We start from the raw sequence: 15532 nt of genomic DNA on the forward strand, positions 1-15532 counted from the left end.
CCATGAGGTCCAGATTTGAAGCCGTGGGGCCAGATGTGTTCACACATATCCAGTGCTCTAACTGTGACAGGGGAGGAATCCTTGACATTGACTCTCTGAGGAATCCACCAAAGGTCGCCCATCTGGAGCAGATGGAGACAAGGTTGAAAACTACATTATCTCTTCCGCAAACGAAACAGGTTTAAGGAAAGTTGAGTTCCCACAGAGCAGGAAAAGGCTGCCATGGAAAGGACCTCTCACTTGAACAGTAAGCAATAAACAGCCACGGTTCACCCCCTGATAAGCTGAACAGATGGGGCAGTCAGGGTCCCACAGGCTTTCAACGGAGTGGAACAGGAAAATGCAAGACGCCAAAAGGGGAGCTGCTGCCACTGCGGGCTGTGGCTGAGGGGCTGGGTGAGCCCTCAAGAGCCCGGGCAGGCCCCCATCACACCTGCACATGACACAACACTCCCCCAAACAGGCGGACCTTCCTCTTGCCTGGGCACGTATTTGCCTTCTGAGTGAGCGACCTGGTGCCCAGACCAGGAAGCAGAGCCCGGGGACGGGGGAGGGGTGGAATCAGAGGAGGGAGGCCGAGCCAGGCTCCTCCCTCCCCTCCCCATCTGCTGGTAGCTTACATGCAGGGAAGAGCCTTTAAACGGTCTGGTTCCCTTGCTTTTCAACACAATCTCTTTCCCACCACTACATATAAACGACATCTTGAGGAGAGAAGGAGGTTTCCACTTGATGAGAAGATTGTGCCATGAAGTTCCTACTGTGCCAGAAACGATATAGGAATGTCTTTCCTTCATTCGTGACTCGCTGAGTTCCCATGGTACGTCCGGCGTCACGCCAGGCGTTTGGGAGTGGAGCAGAGGTGAAGCAGGCAGCAGCCAGGAGGCTGCCCGGCTCTGCAGCTGTGCAGCAAGGCGGAGGTGTGGACGGGGAGCTGTGAGAGCACAGGAAATGTCTGACCCGGGGCAGAGCAGGGCGACCAGTGTCATCTCCTTTCTCCCGGATGTGAGGAAATCATGGAGAGAAACTTACAAACAAGCCTGTTCTGTCTGGAAGCCCTGAGACAAGCTGAGAAGACACCGAGATGGCAGACCTCAGAGCTCTGTGCACAGAGATAGTGCATTTCCAGGCATCTTGCAGAGCAGTAGAGTTAGAAGAGGACCCTAAGACGGTCTACGCCAATGCCCTCCTGTTGCAAGTGACGGAAATGACCCCAGGAGAGTTTCAGGGACCTGTTCAAGAAAACTAAATGACTGTCAGAGCAAAAGCTGATCTTCAGTTTGGCCTGAGCATCAGTTTGGTCTGATTCATCCATCCATCCATTCATTTGCTGAAAGATTTACTAAAACATTTCATTGAAATATTTACAGAGGATTAATTATATGCCAAGAACTGGCCTTGGCTCATCATCTCTCTAGAACAAAAGAATCTAAGGTTCACACAAAAATAAACTTCATTACTGCGATTTCAAATTTGTAATTGTTTTTGCATTTAGTATGTCCCTACTTTGATCTCAGTCCAACCACCTAGCAGTGAAAGGAGTCGAGAGAAAATGTGGGGAGCACTGACAGTGTCTTCTATGGTATTCTCTAGTTAAACTACAGAAAAAAGAGGGCTCCCCAAAAATCCTGAAGGCAGCCAGAGTAGGGGATACCACCTCCAAAGGAGCAACGAGACTTACCTTTAACTTTCTAATAGAAACAATGGAAATCAAAAATCACAGAATGATATTTTCAGTGTTGAAAGAAGATAACTTACAATAAAAAAAGTCTATGCCCAGTGAAATATCTTTCAAAAATCAAAGGCGTAATAAATACACTTTCAGATCTCAAGTCTCGCCAACAATAACCTGAAGGTATTCATCAAAAGAAAACCCACACTGAATAAAATATTAAAAGAAATTCTTTAGCAAGAGAAAAATGTTTCCCTCACAGAAAAAGAAAGGAAAACCACAGAAACAAAGAAGAGCAAAGAAAAAGACATATATGTGGGTCAATGTAAACAAATAATAGTTGTATAAGACAATAATGATGTCTTATGGAAAATAAAATACATGTAGAATTAAAATTCATGATTATTATAATGGCACAAAAGGCAGGAGAGGAAAAAACAAAGTCAAACTCTTTTAAGGCTATGATACAAATATGAGATATGATACAAATATTTATATCCAAGTGTAAAAGGCCGAGAATATAAAACTAACAACCTAACAGAAAAGGGGGAAATGGACATTAAAAATATTTTACTAATGCAAAAGTAAGCAAGAAGGGAGAGAAAAAGAAACATAAAACAGATTACAAACAGAAAACAAATTATAAGATGGACATAATTATATAAAATGGAAATGAAACAAATGTTCCAATTAAAAGACTACAGTGACATCAGCAAAAGTGGAGGCGTAAGGACCTCCAGAAGTCTGCCCCTCCAGAAAAGCAATGAAAAAACTGGCAAATTTTCTCCAAGTCAGATTTTTCAGAACATTGGAAATGAATCAAAGGCTTGCAGCAGCCCAGGGTGGAGGGGGAATCAGCTAAGTCTTATGAAGAAAAGAAATAAAAGGTATTTAATTGGAAAGGAAGTAAAACTCTATTTGCAGGCGACATAATCATATACATGTGATTATATATAGAGAATCCTAAAGAATCCACAGCAACAAAATCTATCAAAACTAATAAGCAAGCTCCGCAAGGTTACAGGACATACAATCAATACCCAAGTATCAGTTGTATTTCAGGGGAGTGGCCAAGATGGTGGCATAGGATGACCCTGAGCTCACCTCCTCCTGTGGTTGCACCAAAATCATCATTATTTATAGAGCAACTATTGATGAGATTGACCTGAGGACGAGCAGGAAATATTTTCCACAACTAAAGACATAAATAAGGAACCCGAATGAGACGGGTAGGAGGGATGAAGACACAGTATAGTCAGACACAGTCAGCCCTTGGGTAGGTGACACATGACAGGCGGATAATCATAATGGCAGAGTTTCTCCCCAAAGAGAAAGGGATCCAAGACCCATGTCAGGCTTTCCAGCACTGGGGACCTGCATTAGGAAGATGAACCTCCAGAACATCTGGCTTTGAAGGCCAGTGGGGCTGGCTTTTGACACTTCTGCACTGATGGTGGGAATGTAAATTGGTGCAGCCACTATGGAAAGCAGTATGGAGTTTCCTCAAAAAATTAAAAATAGAACTACCATAAAATCCAGAAATTCCACTTCTGGTTTTTTTTTTTCCAAAGAATTTGAAAAGATATATGCACCACTAAGTTCATAGCAGCATTATTTACAGTAGCCAAGATACAGAAGCAACCTATGTACCCATCAATAAATAAATGGTTGAAGAAGTTGTAGCATCTATACACAATGGAATACTACTCTGCCATAAAAAAGAATGAAATCTTGCCATTTGGGACAATATGGATGGATCTAGAGGGTATTATATTTAGTGAAATAAATCAGACAGAGAAAGACAAATACCATATGATTCCACTTATATGTGGAATCTAAAAAACAAAACAAATGAATAAACATAACAAAACAGAAGCAGACTCATAGATACAGAGGACAATCTGGTGGTTGCCAGATGGGAGGGAAGTGGGAAAGTGAGGGAAATAAGTGAGGGAGATTAAGAGGTACAAACTTCCAGTTACAAAATAAATGAATCATGGGGATGAAATGTCCCCGAGACAGCATGGGGAATATAGTTAATAATAATTTAATATCTTTGTATGGTGACAGATGGTTACCAGACTTATCATGGTAACCATTTTGTAATGTCCAGAAATACTGAATCACTGTGTTGTGTGCCAGGAACTAAGATAGTGTTGTAGGTTAATTAGACGTTAAACACAAGCAAACTCATAGACAGAGAGATCAGTCGTGGGTACCAGACACCATCAGAAAGTAAAAAGGCAAGCCACACACTAAGAGAAGGTAGCTGCAGCAAATATATTCAACAAAGGACTCACATTCAGGATTCATAAAGAAAATCTCCCAATCAGGTAAAGACCAACAACCCAATTTAAGAATTGAGCAAGTTAAAACATTTTAATTCAAAAAATTAAAGTTGAACAAATAATGTAAACAGGTACTTCACAAAAGGAGGTATCCAAATGGTGAACAAATATTTAAAAAGGTGTCCCATCTGCTTAGTCACTAGGGAAATGCAAATTAAAGCCACGATGAGATACTACTACACACACTCCAGAAAATAAGCTAACAGTACCCAGCGTTGATAAGGATGTTTGGGAGAGGAGAGCTCACGCTGCTCGTGGGGCTAGAAATTGGTTCAACCATTGTGGACAACGGTGGGGCAAGATTCATTGAAATTGAACATGCATACCCCTGACCCATCAGTTCTGTTCCCAAATGCATCCCCAAGGGGTATGCCTACACGGGTTTGCCAAAAGACAGGTTCATGGCACCACTATTTATGATGGTCCAAAATTGAAAACAATTCAAACGTCCATAAAAGGAGAATGTACAAACAAAGAGAATTCATGAATAACTTTATACAACAGAGCTCTATGCAGGGACGCAAAAAAAAGGACTACAACACAAAGGACTGTCACAGATGGAATATTAAGCAAAAGAAGCCAAGCTCAAAAGACTAGATACTGTGTGGTTCCACTTACGCAAAGTGTAATAAACCCGGCCGAATCAGTCTACTGTCAGGGAAGTGAGCCCCGTGGTTCCCTTTGGAGAAGGTGATGCTGGGAGGAGACATGAGCACGTACTGGGTGCTGGTAATGCTCAAAGTCTTTATCTAAATGGCGTGTGTTGACTCAGTCATAATTCAGCATGATGCACACATGGTTCTCTACGCATATTATACTTCAATTAAATGGTTCACCCAAAAAAAGCATTGGAAAGGCCATCCAGAAACCGCCAGGAGGACCGTGAGCAGACAGCAGTGCAGGTGAGAGTGAGACTGAGCAGAAGCTGTGAGCAAAGTCAAAAAACACGACCAAGATCCACGCCCCCCTCATCAACGTTGCCAGGAGGGATCAAGGGCTGGTCCTGCTGAGACGGAGCGGCTGCTTCCCTGAGTATCAGAGACAGACCATTTACAAGGGCTGACTTGGTCCACAGGGAAAACTTTATCTCGCTTGCCTCCTCCCCAGAGTTCTGAACCATGTCCAAGCCCTTTCAGATAGCACAAAAGGAAGGAATGTGCATACACGGAATTGAATTAAAAAGTGTCTCTGAAGATGACCAGGGGGAAATGTTAGGCAGCTCTTGGCAATGTGCAAGTGCGCGACATCAGAACTCCAGCACATGGTTCTGCTGCTGCTTGGAACTGTCGCGGCCACGTTGACAGCACCACTAATTGACCCAGTTGAGTGCACACCACGTGTCAGGCAGTGCTCTTCACACTGTGTATGTATTATTCATTTGTTTAGTCCTCCCAATAAACCTATAAAGCATATTTTACTACCATCATCTCCAATTTACAGATGAGAAAACTGAGGTACAAAAAAGAAGGGACCTTGCCAAGTTGCCACTACTAGTTAGTGGTGAAGCTGGGACTGGAGCCACGTACTTCACCTCTACGCTCGGCCACCTCCTGCTAACACAAGTCCAGGTCACATCTACAGATTCCCAAGGTCAGCTTCTGCAAAAGGGCGTTCATTTCTGGAGAAATACTCTGAAGGACTTCAAATCCAATGCACAGAATCCATGCACGGAGGGGAAAACGTATGTTGCACAGAAAGAGGCTGCAGTTCTAAGTCGGACTCCCCCTAGAGACATCACATTGCTAGCACCAAGACGCATCTCAAGGCTTTCATGGAAATGACCACAAACACAAAATTTCATCCACTGTAAATGATGCTCTTTTCAAGAGGGTCACACGGGCTTTGAAAGTTTTATTCAACCCCAGCCCCACGTCCTGCTCTTTGTCCTATAAAACTGAATTACCACCAGCCCTAGAAAAGGGTTTTCCCCTCGGGAGAGCTTTGCGAGGGCAGGCTGTGGTCGCTGTGGTCGGTAGGTAAGGGGAATCACTTGCGCTGGTGTTTCTAACCGCTCCTCCGCGGGCCAGAGGTGCCTTAGTCACTGCTGACACAACCACTTGAAGCAGCTCTGCGTCTGCCTCCGGAAGCTATTCGTCAGTGTCATGGTACGATGGGCCCCTCACTAACACTGAGACCCCCTCTTCTCTCCTCTCTTTCTGGAGCATTCCAGAGCAAGCAGATGGGTCGGGGTTCACGTGAGCATTCCTTGCTTCTTCTAAGGGTTGGAAGGTGAGAAGGTTTACACAGATGTAAACTGGCCCAGGGATGTACACTGGTCTACGTCACTGGAGCCCGAACCGTTCCAAACTGGGAAGGCCTACACAGAGGTATACTTGCTTCTTTTCCAAAAGGGATCTTATCTTTATCACATATGGGGATTTCTAAGAGATCTGCTTTCGATCGTGGTCTTAAGAAGTACGTGCACAATCTGGGATGTGTCACAGGTCAGTGGTGTCGCGGTTAGTAAGCCCGCTGTTTTCTAGTGCACAGTCTGTTAATGCCACTCCGAAGTCACTCATGTCACTCTTCTTTGTTTAGAGTTGACGGAACCAACTCCTTCCAAAAGCATGGCCACAAAGGGAATTGCTCCTTTTTATGCCAAAGCTTGAAGCCTTTGATGTCACTGGGACAAAAAGGAAATTAAAAGGGATAATATGGTTGCCCAATGGTGACACTGTGCCTTAACTGGAAGGACACTGTTGCCTCAGGATCACCTCTCCAGAGAAGGGAAGACGGGTCTTCATTGTTGGTGTACAAACATATTCCTTTCCAGACAATGTCTACACAATTTCATGTGCCAAACCGTTATACCACAAAGTCCTGTGTACGTGGGAAAGGTTGCCCAAGATGACGTAAGACATAAAACGATCATTCTGATTTCTAACAGTTCTACTAATCGCAGTATTTCATTCTGATGGACGGACACACACTACTGGAGTTTCCATGCTCATAATCTAGTTAAAGTCGGACACTGCCTCCCACATGGAGAAAATTCTAGCAGCCCTGAGTCCTGAGCCATGAAAAGGAAGGCAAATCACATTCCCATCTTTGGTCCTTCCTCCCTGAACCCCCTGCTCTGGTGTTGGCGACCCAGACATGCATCAAGTTCTTGGGTCAACTGCGGAAACATGGCCCCAGGGTTCACCATCTGCTTGGCTGCCTGCCCTGGGACAGCTTGGCATTAAAGACCCTGCCTTAAAACAGGAGAAGCGGTGGGGGGGGGGTGTCTGTGCGGGCTGACCAGCAGCTCAGGAAGCAGAGAGACTGCCTGAGCCTGTTCCCGACTTCACTGCTCTCAGCTGGGTGACCTCAAAGAGGCAGCTCAGCCTTTCTGAACCTCACTTTCCTCAACTGCAAACCCAGCCAGTTAGACCTATTGACTGGGTTGTTGTGAGATTTAAAGAGAAGAGTGTACTGAGCCTCGCTGATCACAATACAGAGAAGCATTCAAATAAGGCGACAGAGAAGAGGAGTGAGAACCACGGCAAGGTTATCCTAAGAGAAACAGAGCAGGTTTGTCTGTGGGCCGTGGGAGGACTGAGCCCTGATGCTTTCTAACCTGCTCTCCGCCCGGCGCGTCCCCCCCCCACCCCGGAATTATCTTGAGGGCAGGAGGGAGGAGAGGTAGTGGGGAATTGAAACCATTTGGTCTCAGGGCTGAGATTGTGTTTTGCGGATTTGGCAAAGAGACGGTCAGTCATTACCTTCATTAACTCGTGCTTGGAAAACCGAGGGTACACGCTTTGCGTAGGTGGAAGGGCGAAGTCCCCCTCATCAGACCCCTGTGTCTCTTTAATTTTTCAGTACATGATGATGCTGAGGAAGGTGGACTGAATGCCCAGGAGGCTGCAAGAGCAAGAGATGGTTTTGGCTCCATTTTGCCTCTTGAGTGGCTTACTTTCCTATCTCGTGTTTCCCCAACACAGCAACAAAGGGTCAAATATTTCTTCACGGAGGGCCATCACCAAGGCTCCCGAGCTACTGCGGGACCGCCCCTTACTCCTGGGCAGAGCACGACCAGGATGCCCAGGGCCGGCCCTGAGCCAGGCAGGGTCTCTTCTGCGGAGATTGGGGGTCTCTCTCTCTCCTCCTGTTTTTAAAGAGCTTTCCAGATGTCTTCAACCACACGCGCCCAGCCCTTTCTGTTGAGGCTTCTCTACACCGCCTGCGGTTGTTAATGAAGCCAGTTTTCCCTTAACTCTTTCTTAGCTTGTTCTCTGTCACTCAGTGGACTCGGCCTCTGAGCCTCGATTCCCTCACCCGCAAATGAGGACAATTAGGCTGCTGCCTCCTGGAGGCGCTGCCGGGGAGAACGCGGCCGAGGTGGGGAGAGCTGACCAGGCCTGGCACGTGGTTACCTCTCAGGAAGCGGCGTCACTGATGGTGGTGGGGTCATCCGTCTCAGGAGAATTGGAAAACAAAGAATAAATGCCGTCTGGCTGAATCCTCTTTGTTTATATTGAGGAACCAAGATCCAGAAATTGGAAATTGGTTTTCCGAGAGCACCCAAGCACGCACAGCCTCAGCTGGGGTCAGGAGTCCTGTCTCCTCACGCCCTCTCTCTGTTGACCAAGCTGCAGGCGGGCCGGTAGCTCTGCTTCTGTTACTGAGTCCAAGCTCGTTCTGCTCGCCGCACGGCAGACCAGGAAATCAGGCGACGGGGTGTTGGGGGAAAGCACAACAACTTCATTTGGAAAGCCAGCAGACGCAGAAGATGGGGAACTAATGTCCTGGAGAACCATCTCACCCAAGTCAGAACTCAGGTTCCTTTCATACTGTAACGGGGACTGGATGTGGTTGGCTGGTGCAAACTTCTTGGTGTCGGAATCCCCTGTTCTTACAGCTGTCCTGTAGATCAGGTCATGGTGTTCCTGTAAACCTCCGACAAGGCAAATGTTATTCTCTGTTCTGCAACTTTTTATCTCCATCTGAATGGAAATGTGTTCTACCCTTAAAGGTCGGAGCCTTGAGAGCGGGCTATCCCGTACATGTCAGGCTGTAGACAACATTCTTTCACAAAAGGTGCAGAACCAGCATGACTCAGCACGGGAAGCAGGGCACAGGGTTAGAGCTAAAGCAACAGATCTAATAGGGGAAGCTTTGGATCACAGCTACCAACTCCACTTCCTAAGAACGCAATATGGCAAAGCATTTTCCGAGCTCATTTCTCCTGCTGAAGAACAATGAGTGTAACAAAGACGATCATAATAAGAAAAACCATCAAGGTCAAGCCCAAGGGCTCTCTAGTCTAGGATACGTCACAGGGTCCTGGACACAAGCTCTTTGTAGAAGGACCTGGCCTTTCCTCCCAGAACCAGTACATTAGGGAAACAGCCCCTGAAAGGCCCTGTTCTCTTAACAGCCCATTCGGGCTCAGAGCAATCGTCATCCTCATCTGTCTCCAAACCATTTAGATTGTTCAACAGAGACCATCTCTCGAGACAACAAATTCCAAATATTGACAAAGTCATGTGTCTTAACTTTACCTTTTTAGAAAGCTTTGTGGGCTGTGTGGGGGATGTGTTAACAGTGTGGTGTTTGTGCTGTCTGAAACCTTCGCTCTGAACCACCCTCAGTCCTGCCCTTCCAGGGCACCGCAGCACCAGGCCACCGAAACTCCCAGCCTTACCTGTCAAATCTGGATAACAGCCCTCAACCGCAGGTCCTGAAACCATCCTCATTTTACCAATAAAGACCACCCGGTCCTGCGAGGGCAGAGCCTTGCCTGGCACCTGATTATACTTGGAACTTTCAGCCCCACCCCTAAGCCCAGGGTCGGCTGGAGATTCAACCACGTGGCCAATGGTTGAATTAAGCACGCCTAGGCAATGAAACCCCAGGTGAAACCTGAAACACCGAGGCCGGGGAGCTTCCTGATCATGAGCATAATGATGTCGCAGAGTGGGGCACGCCCCGATTCCACCGGGACAGAAAAATGCACCTGCCACCCTGCCTTCCACCCCTCTCCACAACCAGACCTTGCTGCCCTGCACTCCTTCTCTTCGTCTGGTTGCTCATTCTTTAGGAGAAAATGGTGATTGGAAGTATAGCAGTTTCCTGAACAATGTGAGTTACTCTAGAAAATTATGGAACCTGAAGGGGGGAATGGGGACCCGCAAACTATAGTCGGACAGCAGTGTGAGTAGCGTGGGGACTCAGGACTTGCAACGGGGCTCTGCAGCGCTGGGCAGTGCTGTGGAGCTGAGCCCCTGACGGCACGAACTCTGGGCAAGGTCCGAGTTGATTGGAATTGTAGGGCGCGCAGTTAGTGGGAGAGAATTTGCGCTGGAATGGACACGCCCTCCACCCGTCCCAGCCCCTGGAGGCAGCGGCCCCCTTCCGTGCCCTCGCTTCCTTCTCAAGAGCTTCTCTCTGATCACCTGCCTGCCTTTCGGTGCAGTCACAACCGCCACACACCTCCCCCGGCTCTGGTGCTTCCTCGTTGGGTTCAACATGGTATCAGATCATTAAAGAAGCACCGAGACGCAGGCTCAAGGGTAATTTCATTACTAAGGGGCGGACAGCCTCGCCCGGGGCAGGCTGCAATTCACAACAAGAAACTCCAAAAAAGTAGCCATCTACACTCTCCCCAGATGAAAAGCGTTCTCAGCCGGCATAAAGCACCACGCTCAAACTGGAACATTTGGAAAGACCCATCCTCCGTCACGTGATGGGCAGAACACTGCTCTGTTAGCAGCATGTGTGCCCAACCATCCATCGCTGCTGGAAAAATCATCTCACAAGCGTTTAGTGGATTACCTCGAAGATTAGCGTGCGCTGATAACTAGGGACCCAAGCAGCCTGCTCCCACTTCACAAGGTTAGTTTGCCCAGAACGACTCCCTCTGTCTCACGGATGGCACCACACATTGCTGATTCGGTCGGCAGGCCTATAAATCAAGCTTCCCTTTTTTTTTTATTAAACTAGAGGCCAGCGATGAGGGATTTTATGTTCTTTCCACAAATCTTTTGGGCAAACACACAGCTGTATTTTAGACCACTTTTTTTCTTTCAAAACCCAGCATGTGACTCTGTAATCTCGTTCTCCTAACTCAACACATAAAGTTCCCCGTGTCCCTAACGTTCCCCGCCCTCCCCAACAAAACTGAATTCAAGTTTCCTCCAACAATAATAGTACATTGCAAGTTTGTGTTTCCAGATAACTTTCACACACGTGGCCCTTTTTTGTTTTCTTTCCAGAGCAGAAAAGCTGTTGTAATCTTCCTTTTTAAATATGAGAACATTGAAGCCTCAAACAGAAGAGTAAGCGTGTACTAAACATTTATTGGGCACTAGCCTAAGTCATTCCATGTATTTCCCAGTTTGGTCCTTTCAACACCCTATAAAAGCAGTGCTATTAGTGACCCACTTTACAGATCAGGACACTGAGGCTCAAAGAAGCCTAAGAGATTACTCAGAGCCACGTGGCGAGGGAAGAACTGAGCCAGGCTTCTCACCCCCAAATGCACAAAGCCATCTCCACGGGCTCCCTGCCCAGGACCTCCTACCCTTGAGTACCCTCCCTTCCCAGACCCTTTCCCTGGCTCTTCCTGTTTCTGGAGGTCCCATCCATTCTCCTCCATCCACACTCAAAACCACACCCACTGCCGTCTCTTCAGCTCCTGCCTCCAGGTGGAAACTCAGGGTCCAGCAGACCCGGCTAAAACCTTTGAGTTGTCATACATTCGGCTTAATTACTGGGTACATAGTAAGGACCTAATAAATATTTTTTAAATTAAAACATGAGCCCATAAATAGGAGTAACTACGGGTTGCAATGAATGAGGCATTGAAACCACTAACAATAGCAGAATAAGAACGGGGTACTGTTCCAGGCCGGGGGCTGAGCAGGGAGCCTGCTTTTACCTATTCAGGCCTCACAAAGAGCTAGAGCACATGCCATTAATAGTCCCATTTTGCAGCTGAAAGAACGAGGTTCCGAGAGGTCAGGGTTTTCCAAGATGACACGACCTGTAAATGGCACAGCCGTGACCTCAGGCGGGCCTCCAACTCCAACCCCACGGCTCCTCCACCCCGAAGTCGCTGTGTGGCCCCGGTCCGAGTGCCCTGCTCTCCCGGTCCTCAGGGCCACGTCTGTGAAAGGCGGGGCATGAAGCAGGCGCTCTCCAAAGCCCATCTCAACAAGAAAACACCGGGGGTCCCTCCAGAGCTCTCCGTCTGTGACCTGCATTCCGCCAAAGGGAATCACGGAGCAGGGGACTCGGAGCTCATCCATATGTGTGAGTCACACTGTACCTCCTGCTGTGAGACACGCACACCAGAAGAGCATTTTCACTGTAATTTGGGGAGGGTGGCTGAAGGGCTGGGAGACCAGGACAACACTCTTTTCTCGGGGATAATCCTTTCTAAGCCTCCCTTTGGTTCATTTGTAAAGACGCGTGGTTTGGCCTGAGGGCGATATCTGATGCTTACATGGGGACCAGCTTTGACCCGCAGACACGAGCTGCTGGGAGGCCCCTGGGGCGTCCCTCCGGCCCCAGCTCCAGGCGGGCTGAGGCCTGGAACCGCCAGCCCTGCGGTGCCATGGCGCCCTTTCTTGGGTGCCTCCTGCCCCTTCTCGCTCTGTCTGGAGCTTCTTCCTTCCTTGACTTCCCAGCCAGCCTGCCGTTCCCAGGAGCCCCCGGAGGTCCCAGCCCCTCTCACCCGGCACCCGGGGAAGCCACGCTGCCCACAGGACCACCTCCTGCAGTGTCAAGATGTGACAGGGTCCCCTAGAGCCAGTGCAAAGGAAAAGAGGGACCCAGTTTTGTCTTTCTCTCCTGCAGAACGGGGCCCAGATGTCTTTGGGCTGCTACACCAGAACACCAGAGACTGGATGGCTTAAACAACAAAAAATGATTTCTCACAGTTCTGGAGGCTGGAGCAGATCTAGTGTCCGGTGATAGTCCCTCCCTGGTTTGCTGTCTTCTTGTTGGAGCCTCACTGTCCCACCTGGTGGAGAGAGAGAGAGATCATCTGTCTTGTGTGTCTTCTTTCAGGGGCACTAATGCCATCCACGTGGGCTCCACCCTCGTGATCTGATCACCTCCCGAAGGCCCCCCCCCAACACCATCATGTAGGATGCTTAGGCTTTGAAGTATGCATTTGGAGGGGCACATTCAGTCCACAGCTTGGGGCAAGCCGGCCACTGTTAGTGCTCACAGCCTAGGCACTCAGCTTCTGAGTCAACGCAGAACCTGCCAGAGAAGCTGAACGGATAGGACAAACCAGAAGTCTCTGCAGATCCAGGCCTGACGGGAGTGAACTGTAGACCCTCCTGGAATTGGCTGGGGCTGCGGAGAGGCCTCAGGGAACTGCCAGCTGGCAGCCGTCCTGGAAGACCACCCCTGCCGTGTTTCAACTCCATGTTCATCCCCCAGGAAGCAGGGATTCTGTAGGCGGCACTAAGGACAAGGATGCCAAGAGCCCCCCACAATCCTACAGGCCAGTAGGATAAGCAGGAATTGGCTTCTTGGGAGCTTTGAGCCTGGCCTGGGCAGCAGGCTGGGCTGGGGGGCTCCAATCTCCTCCTCCTACCCCTGCTGCTCTGTCATCCTGGGGGTCCGCGTCTGCAAAACTGTCAAAGTATTTGCTCGGAGGGTCATCGTGTAACAGGGAAGAACAGATCTGACTCCATATGAGATCTGTTCCTTTAGCTCTAACCCTGTGCTCTGTTTCCTGGGCTCAGTCATGCTGGTTCCGCACCTTTGGTAAAAGAACATTGCCTAGAGCCTGAAATACACAGGACAGCCCATTCTCAAGGCTCTGACCTCTGAGGGTAGAACACCTTTTTTTTTTTTTTGACAGAACAGGAAATAACATTTGTCTTGTTGGAGGTTTACAGGAACACCATGATCTGACCTACCTGGACAGCTACAAGAACAAAGGATTTAGACACCAAGAAGTTTGCAACAACCAACCACACCCTCTCCCCCTTTTTGGTATAAAAAGAGCCTGAATGCTGACTTGGGTGAGATAGTTCCCTAGGACATGAGTCCCCCATCTTCTCGGTCTGCTGGCTTTCCAAATAAAGTCATTATTCCTTGCCCCACACCTCATCTCCTGATTTATTAGCCTGTCGTGCAGTGAGCAGAATGAGTTTGGACTCAGCAACAATTGTACAGATTCAGTGAGGAAGTCCACGTACAGTGTGTAACAGAGCTGTTATCATCATCTCCATTACAATCGATCAGAGGCTCTTATGCCAATTTTAATTCCACAAACGTGCCAGTTCATCAGTCACCAGCCGGGCGCCTGTGAGAAATGCTGTTTGAGAACAGAGTTCACTCCAAATGCTGTCTCCTTCTGCCGGCACCGTCAAAGCTCATCCTCAGCGCTTTGCATCGACATCTGTGGTCCCCGCTTTTCCGAAGGCCAAACACACAGCAAGAAGGACTGACTAGCACACAGCCAGCATCCCTGGGGCCTAGTTTGCTGGCAGGACATAATCCATCTCGTTTTTTCCATCAACGTCCTGAGGACTAAATTTGTGATTTTTCACTAATGAACGATAGCCAAACAGCACCTGGACCCACGCCTCCTTCAGGACCATGTCTCCTATTCCTGAAGTTTCTTTAGGCTGTATTTCTTCGCTTAGTAGAAGTGGGAGTTCTAACTCACCAGGAAAATATGCTTTACCTTCAAAGATGATTTGCCTTGAGTTCTGGATTTTCCACTCTCCTCTCTAAGTGAGAAGCAGCACTGGCCAAGTCCTCCTCTTGAAAGGCATCCGTCCAAATGTGTCTCAAAAGCTTGGCTCACAGAGGAGCATGAGGGAAAACAGACCCCAGTGAAGATTCTGGAAGAGATATGGCCTTGGGGGCGGGGAGGTGGAGGCTACAGACCCAACTACAGAAGCTCTTCACTCATCTGCTTCACTTGCTGGTTTCTGAGTTTTAAGTAAGAGTGTTAAATACACACACACACATACATTTTAAAATCCGTGCACCCCATCCAGCTCTCTCATTTTACAGATGATAAACAGGGGACTGGGGCAGGGACAGTTAGTGCTGGTGACAGTTCAAATACAAGCCCCCAAGCCCATGACCGTGGTCTGAACACAGTGCTTTCTGACCCTGGGAAAGGACCTTGAACATCTCAGCCTCCCGGAACCATCTCAGATCATGGCTCCTCCCTAACAGATTCTTCCTGGTGAGGGGGAAATAGATCTTTACCAACCAAGTCTTCTTTAGTTATAGATGTTCTGACAATTTTTCTGTGTGCCTTCACTTGGAGACCAGACATCCTTTATCGGCTAAAACAGAGAAAGCAAACCAGGTGTCTAGAGGCCAGATGCTGTTCTCAAATGTGTATATTTGACCTGCAGAGTATTACCATTTTTAAAAAGGAATATGTTGTCAACACTTAAAAATCAGGCATTTTTGCATTATTAAAAAAAAAATCCAGAGTTTAGTTTCTCTCATGGAGGAAAAAGAATCAGACAATCTGGCAACAGTGGCTCTCACTTTCCCATGGTGAGGACTGGCCGGAGCTGAGAGGCTTCGTTCCATTGAGAGG

The 15532-nt window shown here is 48.1% G+C and overlaps 1 protein-coding gene across 2 annotated transcripts in view; it reads right to left on the reverse strand.

Annotated features, from left to right (window-relative positions):
* Nucleotides 1-15532, reverse strand: part of ANAPC1 (anaphase promoting complex subunit 1) — a 180736-nt gene that overhangs the window by 26502 nt on the left and 138702 nt on the right. For both annotated transcript variants that reach the window (XR_012065179.1, XR_012065178.1), the window contains exon 50: nt 12883-12967. The gene's annotated coding sequence lies outside the window, so the exon portion shown is untranslated. The remainder of the gene's footprint in view (nt 1-12882; nt 12968-15532) is intronic.

This window comes from Vicugna pacos, chromosome 28, assembly GCF_048564905.1.
Source record: "Vicugna pacos chromosome 28, VicPac4, whole genome shotgun sequence".
Lineage (NCBI taxonomy): Eukaryota > Metazoa > Chordata > Mammalia > Artiodactyla > Camelidae > Vicugna > Vicugna pacos.